Source organism: Geotrypetes seraphini, chromosome 1 (assembly GCF_902459505.1).
Source record: "Geotrypetes seraphini chromosome 1, aGeoSer1.1, whole genome shotgun sequence".
Taxonomy (NCBI): domain Eukaryota; kingdom Metazoa; phylum Chordata; class Amphibia; order Gymnophiona; family Dermophiidae; genus Geotrypetes; species Geotrypetes seraphini.
The window spans coordinates 484,839,499-484,852,120 of record NC_047084.1 but is presented as its reverse complement, the minus strand read 5'-3'; the positions used below and the strand labels follow the sequence as shown (position 1 = coordinate 484,852,120).

Here is a 12,622-nt window from a genome sequence, read left to right as displayed (position 1 = left end):
AGGTCCTTTAAGGTAGAGAATGACACGGGGAAAAAATCTGTCCCCGTCACCGCCCCGTCACCGGCCCACCATCCTCTGCACCGCCCCGTCACCGCCGATCCCTTCACCGACCCGTCACCGTCACCGCCATCCCTTTCACCGCCCCGTCACCGCCACTGCCATCCCATTCACCGCCCCGTCACCGTCCCCGCTGCATCCATATAAGCCTTTTTCCTTTCACTCCCTCCTTCCAATTTGAGCCGGGAACACTAGCGATCGCACGGTCCCCGCGGCCACTACCTGCCTGCCCGGTCGATCCTGGTGTTTGGCCGGCTCTCTCCCTTCTCCTCACCTTGGTTTGTGGGTTTTCTTTTTCGGCAACCTGCGCGCTTTCCCAGGGAGCCGCACACGCGCGGCTGCTCAGTGTTCGATCTTCTGCTCTGCTGCAACTTCCTGTTTCCGGTTGCGTCAGAGCAGAAGATCGAGGCTGAGCAGCGGCGGGTGTGCGCGGCTCTCTGGTAACGTGCGGGTCGCCGAGGAGGAGGATCTGCGGACTGGGGTGAGGAGAGGGGAGAGAGCTGGCTAGACACTGGAATCGATTGGGCGGGCGGGTGTGAGCTGCGGGGACCGCGCGATCCTTCATGCCTCACTGCGGGGGACAAGACCATTCACCGCCCCGCGGGCGGTGAATGGCCTTGTCCCCGTCGCCGCAGCGACTGCTAGTTTTCTTCCCCGTTTTCGGCGGGTGACCCGCGGCTAAAATGCGGTGGCCGCGGGTAAACCGCCACCGTGTCATTCTCTACTTTAAGGCTCTTATGTGGATGATTTACTTTTATGTGGATGGAATTATTTTATGTGGATGATTTTAGTGTACCTTTGGAACTTTGATACTTTCAAATAAAGTCCATTTAGGAACATCGTCACTCCACAGAGTTTTTTTTGGTTTTCTCTTTATTACAGTTGTAAACCTTTTTTTGGAATAAAATTTCTAAAAACTGAGGTGTTTAAGGTTGAACATATCATTGGGCAATTAGCTAAATTAAACAAAAAAAAGAAAAAAAAAAGAAAAGAACATGACAGATCCTTCCTCACATATCCACAGAGTCCAGTGTCTCTCCACCTCTGCTGTATGCTGAGCCCGGCTCCTATCCAAGTTTGCAGTAGCATCGCTCACTGCTGCAGCCTAGGGACTGTGAACTACCCAGAGGTGTGCTATAGTTCCAAAGGTATCCTGCCTCCCGTCTCTTCTGGTGTAACTTTTCTTCAAAAACAGAAAACTGATGGGAGGAAGAAGACAGGGCCCCTCCCCCTCAATGTAAATATTACTGAGAATTGGGACTTGGGCAGGGAGTGGAAGAAAAACTGAGGAGGCTGGTGGTCAGCAGGTTACTAACAATATCGTTAAGGGTTTAAAAACCAAGACAGCCACTGGCCTCTCTCTCTTTAAACTAGCTAGGCTGGGCAATTGTCAGCCTTTTGTCAGTCCTACCTTTCTCTAGGGGCACTCTTCAGCTTTCATGTTGTGGTCTGTGCTTTCCAAAGACAACTTTCAAAACCATTTGTCTGGAGAACCTGAGATTTAACCATGTTCACTGGCCTTCTGAAAGTTGCTGTCTCATAGCTACTACAAAATACCTGCAGGATTCCAAGGAGCATTTTTAGATTGTCAAGAGTCAAGTGCTCCTATAGAATGGCCTTTTCAGAGAGTATACTTTCCTCTCTGTTCTTTCACTCAAAGAAAAGGCAGTGCAGGGTCCTGGGGAACTTTTCTTCCCATCTATACAAGCACATTATCAAAGAAAAACAACACAGGTAACTTATGAGCTAGATGCTAGAAGATCCATAGTTTAACTGACAAATGGCAGAGGATGAGGAAAAATGGAATTTACTCAGAAAAAAAAAGAAGGGTGAGTAATGGATTGTCTCAGGGATTAGTTCTGCTCAATATCTAACATGTTTAGAACATGTTTAGAACATGTTTAGAAGGGTAACATGTTTAGAAGGGTAAAAATGGCATTTTTGCAGAACACACAAAAATTGCAGACAACATAAGTGATGTATAGAAATTAGAAGCATGGGCTAAGACTTGGCAGTTAAGCCTTAATAAAAACATAGAAACATGATGGCAGATAAAGACCAAATGGCCTATCCCGTGAAGCCCATCTGCATCATCCACTATCTCCTCCTCTCCTTAAGAGATCTCACGTGCATGTCCCACACTGTCTTGAATTCAGACACAGTCTTCGTCTCCACCACCTCTACCAGGAGACGATTCCACTTATCTACCACTCTTTCTGTAAAAAAGTATTTCCTTAGATTACTCCTTAACTTCATCCTATGCCCTCTCATTCCAGAGCTTCCTTTCGAGTGAAAGAGATTTGCCTCATGCACATTTATGCCATGTAGACATTTAAACATCTCTTGTATCCTCTCCTGCCTTTCCTCCAAAGTATACATATTGAGATCTTTAATTCTGTCCCCATACGCCTTATGGGAAGAAGTGCAGAGCGATTTGTTTTGGGTACAAGAATCCAAAGTAGCTGTATGTGGTAGGATGAAAGAGGCTGCTGTACATAGAGCAGAGAAGGACCTCAAGGTGGCAAAACAATGGGAAAAAATTGATGGCCAAAATCAGAATGATGTTAGGCTGCAACAGAGAGAGACAGAAGAGAACCATGCCCCCTTAATTGGAGTACTGTGTTCAGTTTGGGAGGCTGTATCTCATTAAGGATGTAAAAAAGACTTGAAGCTGTTTAGAGGAAAGCGACCAAAATGGTACATGATCTGCACCAGAAAAGAAGAGAACTAAAAAACCAAATCTTTTTTTCAAGGTGGGAACGCTAGAGAGCTAGAGAACATGAAATGAAGCTGCAAAGAGGGAAACATACAAGCAATGTCAGGAAATACTTTTTAATGGAAAGGGTGGTGGATGCCTGGAATGCCATCCTGGTGCTGAGGGTGGGGAGTGGGGACAAAAAGAATAACAATTCAAAATGGCACAGGATAAATAAAGAGGATCCCTATAGAGCAAGAGGATGGAATCAAAGCAAAAATTAAATGACCACATTTCAAAAAAGGTTTGGGGGAAGGGGGTAACCTGCATGGAGCAGCAAATATAGCCCTAAACTAAGGCATAGAGAGGTCGAACCTGCTCATAGCAGCCAGTTCAACTCTAGCTACCTTACTAGGCAGACTAGATGGATCATGCTGGTTTATATCTGCCATCATTTACTCTGTTGCTATGTTACCATGATTTACCTTACACACATAAAAGTGGAAGCAACTAAGGAGGAAAAGCTTTCAAAATCTCAGCACACTCGCACATCCTCAGGGACAGAATACAAGTCAGGAAAAAAGAAGGAATTCAGTGGCTGTATTTATTTTGACTGCCAACTTCATTTTCTCCTTAAAGCTGCCCCCCCCCCCCCATGCCTAGTGTTTAGGAAAAGGCGATTACATTATGTAATGCCTCCTGCAGTGATGCTCCATGTGGGATGATGAAAAGCATTCACATGAGTTATGCCATGGGAAGGGTGAGGCCAGTGACATTTCACAGTTTGACCTCTGGTGGCAGTACTCCAGGGAGAGCTCTGAACAGCAGCAGCCCAGTCTCCTGACTGGAGCATGTACACAGCGGTTCTTGAACATTTCCATGGGAAACTCCACCCTGAACAAAAGTTAATACTTGTGCCACAGAACTTACCCCTGAGCTGCTGCAGGAAACCAGGAGCTCTGATTAACCACCATAATTATACAGCCCAAGCAGTGGCAACTGATGAGACATTAAACTGCTAACACAATTACATTTTAGCAGAGTTGGGGAGGGGAGAATCATTCATGAGGGTTCCTTCCTTCCTCACTGACTTTGACTCTTGTCTCTCTTTCTTCCTCAAGTCCTCACCCCCTTCCCTCATCCTAGGCGACTTCAACATCCATGTTGACGATCCCTCTGACTTCTATGCTTCCAGGTTCCTTGCCCTAACATTTTCATTCAATCTCCAGCTGTGCTCCACCATCCCTACACATCAGAAAGGATGCTGCCTGGACCTCCAACTGCTTGCCCTCCAAATTCTGCAATACCACCCTCCCCCTTTCCGACCATCATCTGTTAATGTTCACAATTTATCACTCTACCCCCCAGACACAGCCAATTGCCACCAATACGTTCAGGAACTTTCAGGCTATTAATCCTAGAGCCCTCTCCATTGCTGTCCCATCCCTCTCCTCAACTATTATATCACACAAGACCGTCAACAAAGCCATCCACTCCTACAATACCATTCTCTCCTTTGCTCTAGATACCCCTGTTCCTTCAATTTCACGCTCTGTTAGGCTTGTCAAACCCCAACCCTTGCTGACCCCCTGAATCCGTTACCTGCGCTCCTTTTCCCGTTCTGCTGAACGGCTCTGGCTTAAATCCCGTGTGCACACTGACTTTACACATTTCAAATTCATGCTGACATCATTCCAGTCTGCCCTCTTGCTGGCCAAACAAGAATACTATACCCACTTAACCACCTCTCTTAGCTCCAACCTTCGCCATCTCTTCACCACACTAAACTCCCTACTCAAAGCAGCCCCAAACTATGGCAGATTGCTTCTAAAATGAGATCCAGAAGATTCACCTTAAGCTCTCAACCAGACTTTCACCCCTCTCATCACTCCACCTATCCCTTCTGCTAACCTCCCCTCAACACCTGCCACCCTCTCCTCCTTCTCAGAAATCACTGAGGAGGAAACCACACATCTTCTCTCATCCTCCAAACCCACTACCTGCTCCTCCGATCTGATTCCCACTCACCTACTGAGTGCTATCTCGCCCTCTGTCATCTCTTCTATCTGTTACATCCTCAACTTATCGCTCTTCACTGCAACTGTCCCTGATGCCTTCAAACATGCCGTTGTCACACCTCTCATCAAAAAACCCTCACTGGACCCCAGTGCCCCTCCAACTATTGCCCAATCTCCCTCCTCCCCTTCTTATCCAAGTTACTTGAACTTGCTGTTCACTGCCATTGCCTGGACTTCCTCTCATCCCAAGTTATTCTTGATCTGCTTCAATCAGGCTTTTGCCCATCTGCATTCTATGGAAACTGCCCTTACCAGAGTTTCCAATGACCTGTCCCTGACCAAATCCAAAGGCCTCGACTCTATCCTCATCCTTCTCGATCTGTCTGCCACCTTTGATACTGTTGATCACTGCCTTCTTCTTGATTCGCTGTCCTTGCTTGGATTCCAGGGTTCTGCTCTCTCATGGTTTTCTTTCTATCTCTCCCATCGTATCTTCAGTGTATGCAATGGTGGTTCCTCCTCCACAGCCATCTTGCTATCGATTGGTGTACCTCAAGGCTCTGTTCTGGGACCCCTCCTTTTCTCAATCTACACCTGCTCACTTGGAGCGCTGATTTCTTCCCACGGGTTCCAGTATCACCTCTATGATGATGACTCCCAGATCTACCTCTCCATACCAGATATCTGTACTGAAACCCAGTCTCAGCCTGCCTGTCCAACATTGGATGTCTCACCGCCATCTAAAACTGAATATGGCTAAAACAGAACTGCTTATCTTCCCACCTAAACCCACTTCCCTGCTTCCCCCATTCTCTATTGCTACGGACAATGCTTTCATCCTCCCTGTTTTGTCTGCTTGCAATCTCGGGGTCATCTTTGACTCCTCTCTCCTCCATCCATCTGCCACTTCTTTCTCTATAATACCAAAATCCGACCCTTCCTCTCTGAGCATACTACCAAAACCCTTATCCACGACCTCATCACCTCACATTAGATTACTGCAACTCACTACTCTCAGGTCTTCTGCTCTGCCATCTTTCTCCCCTTCAATCTGTCCAGAATTCGGCTGCACAACTCATATTCTGAATACAATTCAAACTCCTCTTACTAACCTACAAATGTACTCACTCGGCTGCCCCTCACTTATCTCCCCCTATGTTTCCCCACCCCCCCTGCAAGTTCCTTCTATCTATGCCCTTCTCCTCCTCTGCCAACTCCAGACTCCGTCCCTTCTATCTTGCTGCACCATATGCCTAGAAAAAACTGCCTGAATCTCTACGGTGTGCTCCGTCGCCGGCAGTACTTAAGTCCAAGTTAAAAGCCCACCTCTTCGAGAGCGCTTTCAACTCCTAACTCCTCTCACCTTAGGTTCTGCATCCCCAACCCTATATGTCATGTCTGTCTGTCAACGTTAGATTGTAAGCTCTTCCGAGAAGGGACTGCTTACACCTTTCAGCGCTATAGAAATGATAAGAAGTAGTAGTAGTAGTTCCTTTGGGACTGGGAATTCCATGGCAAGGACCAGATTTTACAGCTCTTGCCAGATCTGTGTAATCATGAGATACCAAGTACCCTGCTCTTAACTGTTACCTTAAGTAGCTTGGTCATGCTCTCTAGTACCGTGCAGTAGTTATCCTTCAAAACATACACAAGTCTCTATTATGTGAACATTTTTCTGTGTTAACCTAGTATCCCATCCTGCAAGTCGCAGCAACAATAGAAACTCACGACACTATTTAAGGTAAGTTCTCAGTGGCACAGCCATTGCACAACTTTAAAGGGATAAAATTCCATTTAAAGTCATTTTAAAGTTGTATCAGCCTATTACCCACTTACATATTTAAGTCATATCTTCATAAGCTGAATTTCACCACATAAGCGCAGTTTTATAAACTAGGTTCTAACTCTTAAGTATCTGCATATGTGTGCAGTTATGTGCATATATGTCAACATGCCTCCTAAGCAGTATTCTGCAAATACCCACTTAACTTCCAAAGCATGTATCTGCATGGGGTTTACACTCATTTTCATTCCAAACTATGTATTATGGTTAATCTTTTGTAAACCGCATTGAACTCTCCGGTAATAGCGGTCTAGAAATAAATTCTTATGTTTTGTTATGTTACACAGGGGCAAGACATAGGCGAGGCTCCCACTTATGCACCTATCTTACCAACACATCAGAACTAATAATACACCTCGTCTCCAACTCCTCATCACCTAGAATTTTTGACACATACCATCTGATCATCCTTCATCCAAAGGAGTCAAATACAAACATATATTTAACTCACTACTCACCTATGTAGCCACCAGAACCTGGAGTAGCCTTCCTACGACTATCAGGACTGAACTGAACTACAGTGTACCTCTGATTTTCAATAAAACTGAAAACTTTGTTATTTGACAGATTTTTACAACTAGCGCTACAATCTCATCGCTAACCTTAGAATGCCATGCAATCATTTCATCCTATGGCACCTATGTAAACTATGTATGTGCCGGGTTTTGAAAAGCCATCCGGATCCCCTGACATGTCCTGAAAAGGAGGACATATCCGGGAAATCCAGACGTCTGGTAAGCCAAAGTAGATCACACTAAGAGATAATATAATATCACAGTAATTTATAAATAGTTAGTGTACGGCTTAAAATATAGTCAATATCTACCCTGTTTAGTCAAAGATACTTCTGTAATAACCATGTTTTTATTGCCTTCCTATAAAGCTCAATATTAGATAGATTTCTTATTTCACAGGAGAATGAATTCCAAAGCTCTGCAGTTCTGCCCCAAAGTGTTCTCGTCCTACAGGAGAGCAACTTACAGTCTTTACCAATAACAGTTCTCAGGAAGAATGCAAATGCATAGTAACATAGTAACATAGTAGATGACGGCAGATAAAGACCCGAATGGTCCATCCAGTCTGCCCAACCTGATTCAATTTAAATTTTTTTCTTTTCTTTTCTTTTTTTTTTTAATTTTTCTTCTTAGCTATTTCTGGGCAAGAATCCAAAGCTTTACCCAGTACTGTGCTTGGGTTCCAACTGCCAAAATCTCTGTTAAGACTTACTCCAGCCCATCTACACCCTCCCAGCCATTGAAGCCCTCCCCTGCCCATCCTCCACCAAACGGCCATACACAGACACAGACCGTGCAAGTCTGCCCAGTACTGGCCTAGTTCAATATTTAATATTATTTTCTGATTCTAGATCCTCTGTGTTCATCCCATGCTTCTTTGAACTCAGTCACAGTTTTACTCTCCACCACCTCTCTCGGGAGCGCATTCCAGGCATCCACTACCCTCTCCGTAAAGTAGAATTTCCTAACATTGCCCCTGAATCTACCACCCCTCAACCTCAAATTATGTCCTCTGGTTTTACCATTTTCCTTTCTCTGGAAAAGATTTTGTTCTACGTTAATACCCTTCAAGTATTTGAACGTCTGAATCATATCTCCCCTGTCTCTCCTTTCCTCTAGTCTAGAGTATACATATTCAGGGCTTCCAGTCTCTCCTCATACGTCTTCTGGCGCAAGTCTCCTATCATTTTCGTCGCCCTCCTCTGGACCGCCTCAAGTCTTCTTACGTCTTACACCAGATACGGTTTCCAAAACTGAACACAATACTCCAAGTGGGGCCTCACCAATGACCTGTACAGGGGCATCAACACCTTCTTCCTTCTACTGACTACGCCTCTCTTTATACAGCCCAGAATCCTTCTGGCAGCAGCCACTGCCTTATCACACTGTTTTTTCGCCTTTAGATCTTCGGACACTATCACCCCAAGGTCCCTCTCCCCGTCCGTGCATATCAGCTTCTCTCCTCCCAGCATATACGGTTCCTTCCTATTATTAATGCCTAGTTGATTGATATACGGTAATCAAATCTGTCATGTAACCTGGGCACAACCCATATAAAATTTTAAAAATAAAAATCAGATTTTTAAATTCGATTTTTGCCTCAATTGGCAACCGGTGAAATTCTCGTAATAGCGGAGTAACATGATCAAATCTGTTTCCCCCTAGAATATGTTTAGCAGCAACATTTTGCGAAATCTGCAGTCATTTCATCTGTTTGGCAGGAAGACATATGTTACAACAATCCAAGGAAGTATTAAGAGACTGAATTATAACCTGCAGATAACTTCTCTCTCAAAAAAATATTTAATTCTATGCAACAATTTTAATTTAAACCATATTTTTTGATCATGTTATTACCTGAGTTTCCATAGTTAAACTTAGATCCAACCAAACCCACAGGAATTTAGTCCCCACCCTCCCTTTTATGAAGCCGCATTAGGCTTCGCCGCGACATTAACTCTAACGCAGCTTTGTAATAGGAGCCCTTAATTTTTCAATGTAACCTCTGTATTTTGGAGTTTCACCGCTTCTACAGAAGTGGCTTGATTACTTTCCCCCCACAGTAATATTAGATAATAATAATAATAATAATAACTTTATTCTTCTATACCGCCCTAATCATGTGACTTCTAGGCGGTTCACATTGAAGAGAGCTGGACAATCAGCGAGTTACAATATGCAGATAATTAGTGATATACAGTTTATTAAAAATTACAGACATACGCAAGAGTGAACATAGTAGAAGTAATAGAATTGGATTTAGTGTTTGGTGTAGTTACTGTTTAGGTGATAAATATGTCATATAAGACAGTTTTTATGTCTTTTCTAAAAGCGTCGTAGGTCAGCCTAGCTCCATGAATGTAGTTGTCTAGCCAAGTTTGCTGTTTGTTTGCTTGGTATATAAGATGTGGTGGTTTTAACCAAATTACATTTGTCTTATCCAAGTTTAACATAGGGAGAGCATTGGGGGCATCCAGTGAAAGACCTCCATGAACACATCATTTATCAAGATTAGCCAAGATTAGCTGTTGGCTGGTTTGACAATGGAACTGAAACATATGCATATATACATAGACAATGGACAAGCAGACATGGTAGCATAGCAGTTTAGGAACTTACCTCTGAGAATTCCCAAAGTGAAGCACAGAACAAAATTACATTGGCAGAGGTCAATAATGAAATGACTGAAATTACTTTGTACTATCAAGCTAATTTCTGGATGCTTCAAACTCACAAACAAATATCTTAAGATCAACATGCAGACTTTGCCAAAGCCGAGCAGTGCTGGACAGGAAGACTTGTAGGGGGAGGGAGAAGGGAGGGCACGTGAAGCATTTAAAGGGAGGGCACCAAGTGAAAAAAAGCCCAGAGCTACTGTTTCCTTAAGGGAATGTTTGTTAGGAGTAGAACAGAGACTAGTCATACTCTGTAGAAAAGCTTCACCCTAGCTTCACAACTGAAAAGATGTTATAAAGCAATTCCTCTCATACAAGCTGACCTTTGACCAATCCTCCTTTTATTCAGAGCTTGTACTATGTTGGAGTAATTCTATAACTTGGCACCTCAAGTTAGGTGTGTTGATGTGGTATATCTTAACCCGGACAAGGAACCATGTGGGAACGGACAATGAGCAATTCACGGGAGCCAGTAGGATAAAATAATCTAGTTTCAAGTTTAATAAAAATTTGATTTGATCGCAAAATCGTAATTCAATGCGATTTACAAATAACGATAAAATTGGGGTAAAAAAGAAAACCACATTAATCAAACCAGACAGTTAAACAACTTTAGACCAACCAACCACATAAGGTAAAAAATAATAAATAAAGGGTTAAATACAATTTATAAACAAATAAAAAGGGCAAGGTGATGAAACAATAGGATGGGGAAAAGGATACTACTCAATTTTCACCTATCAGCATTACTAGTACTCTAACACACATCCTGAATATATAAAATTTGCATAACTCAGTTAAAAGCGTCCTTAAAAAGCCAGCTTTTCAGGAGACTTTTAAATTTTCTAAATAATTTTTCTTCCCTTATATTGATTGGGAGCGAATTCCAGGTTTGAGGGGCTGTGACGGAAAAGATCGTGTCTCTCCTTGAATAAATACACATACATTAAGACAAAGTATTTGTATTTATACATGTTTATTAGATTGTTAATTTAGTTTTCTTTGTTTTGATTATATTAGTGACCCCTGATGCAAGTGGTTTGGCTCGCCGAAACACAGTACTGTGTCAGGTCCATATTACTGTATATTCTGGACTGAAATAAACAAGCTTTGTTTTATCCTGCTGGCTCCAGTGGACTGCTCATTGCCCATTTCCACTTGTTTCCTTGTCTGCTTTGCTTCCATGGGTTCGTGTCCTGTTGGACTTCTGGTGGCGTTTATATCTTAACCCAGTCCTTGTGAAGCCAGTCTGGTTTTCAAGATATCCATCATGAATGTGCATGAGAGAGATTTGTGTACAATGGAGGCAGTGCATGCACATTCATGGTGGATATCCTGAAAACCAGACTGATTTGGGGATTCCCTGAGGAATGAGTTGAGAAACCGTGCTGTACCTCAAACATAAACCTGATGCCCACTGGTTGAGTGGGAACCTGGCCATGACCCTATTGCCAGGTGTACAGGGTCGTGTCTAAGTGTGCCTTGCAACTTGCAGTGCATAGAATATATAAGATACTCATGCCCCTCCCATGCCACACCCATGTATGTGCCCTCTTGCAGCTATGTGCTAAGCAGTGGCTTAGCAAGGGAGTGTGGTACCCAGGGCAGTGGCACCCGGTATCGCTGTGCCGTGCGCCTCCCGACTCTTACTTGCCACATGAGCGCCTTCCACCCCCTTGCGTACCTCTCGACACGTCTGCTGGTGCAGAGCAGCATCTTCCACCTGCTGCATACACCAGCCTTAGCCCCCTTCTGATGTCCTGCAACCAGGAAGTGACATCAGAAGGGAGTCGAAGCCAGTGTGAGCAGCAAGTGGAAGATGCTGCTCCCACAGGAGAACATTTAAAGAGGTATGTGGGGAGGTGGAGGAGAGGCGCCAGCACCTCCCATGAAGATGGTGCCCGGGGTGGTACATCACTACTATGCCACTAGTACTAAGGCACTTACAAACTCCATTATAGAATAGCAGAAGGTGCAATTATATGTACAAGTGCCAATTTTCTTGACATTTATGCATGCAAGGCACATGTAACTGCAAACACCTGGTTATATTCATAGAATTGTCTTTCACATATTTCTATTCATTTAGATCATTATACAGCAGAACCTCTATATTTGCGGGGATTTTTTTTTTTTTTTTTTTTAATTCTTTATTCATTTTCAAAATTACATTAAGTGTTAAATATATTCATTCAGATTAACATTAACTACATCACTTACAAACAATCATTGATATATTACATAAAAACATATCCCTTCCCTTTTCCCACCCCACCCACCCTTATATTCCATTTTCATATAAAACATGTAATAATAAAATTCCCCCCTCTCTACCCCTTAAATCGATAAGTATAAGGGAAACAATTTCAAATTAATCTTTACAATATTGAATATTACAATATTGAAAAATCACGGATAATTTATAGGGCCGGCTCTGACCCACCCCTGCCTCCCCTCCTGTGTCCTGGACCTTCCCCAGACCTTACCTGATGGTCTAGCGGCGACACGGGGCAGGATCGATCGTCCTACGTTCCTGCCCCGTACAGAGTCGTCATCAAAATGGCTGCCGTGAGTTCCCGTTGTAGTCTCCGAGTCTACAACGGGAACTCACGGCAGCCATTTTGATGACGGCTCTGCATGGAGCAGGAGCGTAGGATGATTGATTCTGCCCCGCGTCGCCGCTAGACCTGGGGAAGATCCAATGCAGAGTTTTGTTTAAAAAAAAAATTGCGGATTCAGAGGGGGAACTGTAATCTAAATATGTATTTTGAAAGGGTATTTGTATCTCAAGCCTGCAGGTCTGACATACCAGCTGCTCT

At 43.7% G+C, this 12,622-nt stretch overlaps 1 protein-coding gene across 3 annotated transcripts in view; it reads right to left on the bottom strand.

Annotated features, from left to right (window-relative positions):
- PALM2AKAP2 (PALM2 and AKAP2 fusion) overlaps positions 1-12,622 on the bottom strand; it is a 484,740-nt gene that overhangs the window by 204,128 nt on the left and 267,990 nt on the right. The window lies entirely within an intron of this gene.